Here is a 2,996-nt window from a genome sequence, read left to right as displayed (position 1 = left end):
AGAAACCCTGTCTCGAAAAACCAAAAAAAAAAAAAAAAAAAAAAACACACCAGAAGAGGGTATCTGATCTCATTATGGGTGGTTGTGAGCCACCGTGTGGTTTGCTGGGATTTGAACTCAGGACCTTCCGAAGAGCAGTCAGTGCTCTTAATCGCTGAGCGATCTCTCCAGCCCCAGGAAGATCTTAGAATAGTCCAGGGGAAATACGTTGGAGATCAGGATCAGCAGTAGTGACAGGCGGTACACTCAATACAGCATAAAACAGAGCCGCGGCGGTAGGTGGCTGCAAGAGCAGAGCCACCATGTGACTGTAACAAGATGGCACAGTGTTTATTCATAGACTGCAAATGTAAGTTAAGAATTCAATTCTTTTTTTGGTTGCTTTGTTTGTTATTTGAGACAGACTTTCCCTGTGTAGCCCTTGCTGTCCGGGAACTTGCTCTGTAGACCAGGCTGGACTTGAACTCAGAGATCTGCCTGCCTCTGCCTCCCAAGTACTGGGATTAAGGGCATGCACCACCACTGTCTGGCTAAGAACTCAATTCTTGAGAATGGAGGGGGATCTTACTTGAGGAGAAAATGAGATTCTGGTTTGGGATGTAGTATGTGCAGTGTGATACATTCGTTCAAATTGAAATGCCACATTGGCAGCTGTATATACAAGTTCAGGAGACCTGGGATGGGAAATTACCATTATAAATGATCCTGAAAACAGAAGAGTGAATGAGAACACCTAAGACAGAAAAGGTAGAGGTGAAAGACCCACCGGGGATCACTCTAACATGATATCTGACAGGTAGTGGAGAATCAGTAAAAATGATTGACAGAGACTAGCTAGAACAGTCAGAGGGAACGAGGTCAATGTGTTACCCTCCACACGAGGAACAAGTCTAATTTAATGAACACAGTGTCAAAATCCAGAGAGGGTTCTGAAGACTGAGAAAGATGATGCACTGAATTTAGTAACATAAAATTTACTGGTGTCTCAGGAAGCAAGTTTGGTGGATTATGGAGCCAAGGAGAATAAGAGAAGAAAACCTGAAGCGATCAAATTTAGACAGCTCTTAACAAATCCACCCCCACACACCACACACACCAAAAGGGTAAATATGATCAAAATATACTGGATGAAATTCTCAGAGAACTCAGCAGAAATGAGGGAGATAAATGTATGTCCTTACATAGTCAGAGTACATAGGATCAGAGGGTAGAGTATGCCTTAGCTTGGGAGATGATCATGCTGGTAGGAGAGGAGGGAGAGGAGGAGGGGGGAGAAGAGGAGGAGGAAGAGGAATGAATGGGGCAAGACACAGGTAGCAGAGCAGCTGTGCTGGTGGGAGCTTATAAACTTATAAACTCTCATGGTGACTAGACTGCAGGAGGCCCAGCCTGTCTCAGCCAAGAGACTGGAAAGAGGTCTTAGGGTTTTGAAGAGAAAGAAAAAACAAATATAAAACCATATCAGCACTTGAAGCAGGCAGGAATCATGTGAAAGAGAGGCAAGGAAACCTTCAGTTCAAATGAATGGATATTCTTATTGTGGGTTTTTGAAAAAGCTTTATCTTGTAGCTGGGCGTGGTGGTGCACGCCTTTAATCTCAGCACTGGGGGAGGCAGAGGCAGGCAAATCTCTGTGAGTTCAAGGCCAGCTTGGTCTCTGGAGTGAGTTTTGGGACAGCCAGGGCTACATACACCGAGTAAGCCTGTCTTGAAAAAACATTAATTGCCGCAGACCCTCTGGGTCCCATGCCTGCGTAAAATGGTTCTCTAGAGTAGATGGGCAAAGATTAGGACGTGACAGACAGACAAACACACAAGAGAGGTGTTAAATCTGAATGTAATCTTCCGGTCGAGCTTAGACTAATTATATTACAGCGAATATCATCAATAGTAAAACATAACAGATACGGTACATTGAAGTTTCCCAGGTGCAAAGGGAGTGACTGCAAAGTTTACGCTAGGGATCAGCATCCCTCTAGATGTAAGAGGAGTGACTTCAAAAGGACTATGTTTATCTTAGAGATTAGCACCTGCTGGGTTCAGAGCTGAGTTTCTGCACTTTAGAGTTAATTGGGCTAGAGGAGTTTTAACCCTTGCCTGGCCTCAGGAAATAAAGTAGTGTCAAGGACTTAGGCCTTGTTAATACTTATCTATGTCTGGAGAATTTTCATTTATCAGTATAGTAACTTAATTTGCTGTTGGCACGGAATATAGTCTGTAATAAGAATTTCTATCTCAGTGAGAATTCCAGTCTCTTTATGTAGATAGGTGAAATAATGACTAGTACTTAATTGGTTATTGAATAGGTTAAACTCCTTGTTATCTGGAATCTAAGAACACTGGGAAAAGGGTTTAGCTATGTTAGAATACAATCTTAAAAGGCATTTACTATAAGGTAATGCTTAATAGAGTGCACGTGAGTCTATACATTAGACTAACGGTGAGTGGAGGATTGATATTATGATTTATAAAAATTAGGGGAGAAGAATGTCAGACTTCAGGAAGAGAGTTCCNTTTGAAACCTATTGCTTCATCGGTCAGTTTCCCAGCTTTCGCTATGTCAAACTGACTCAACCAAAGTACGTGACAATTAATAATGATGATGATGATGATGATGCTTGTAAAAGAGAGTCCTCTGGAATCAATTCAATGTCCCTTAACCCTATAAAGGGAAAAAAAATCTCTCTTTTTTATATAAACTGTCCTTAATTTTAAAAATTGATGAGAGAATTGTTTTCTTTAGGAAAATACTTCAGTTAGTAATAACAGAAGAAGTAACAGTTACAGTGACACTCCAACTGTCACCTTTTTTTGAGAAATAGTTTTGCCATGTAGCCCAGGCCAACCTCAAACTGGTCACCTGCATCATATCCAGATTCGTCCTGTTACAAGAGCCCTGACAGCCGGGCGTGGTGGCGCACGCCTTTAATCCCAGCACTCGGGAGGCAGAGGCAGGCGGATTTCTGAGTTCGAGGCCAGCCTGGTCTACAAAGTGAG

At 42.4% G+C, this 2,996-nt stretch overlaps 1 protein-coding gene across 3 annotated transcripts in view; it reads left to right on the top strand.

Moving 5' to 3' along the window:
• Znf569 (zinc finger protein 569) overlaps window positions 1-2,996 on the top strand; it is a 25,910-nt gene that overhangs the window by 2,939 nt on the left and 19,975 nt on the right. The gene's annotated exons all lie outside the window — the stretch shown is intronic.

Source organism: Mus caroli, chromosome 7 (genome assembly GCF_900094665.2).
Source record: "Mus caroli chromosome 7, CAROLI_EIJ_v1.1, whole genome shotgun sequence".
Lineage (NCBI taxonomy): Eukaryota > Metazoa > Chordata > Mammalia > Rodentia > Muridae > Mus > Mus caroli.
This window is presented reverse-complemented; position numbering and strand designations above follow the sequence as displayed.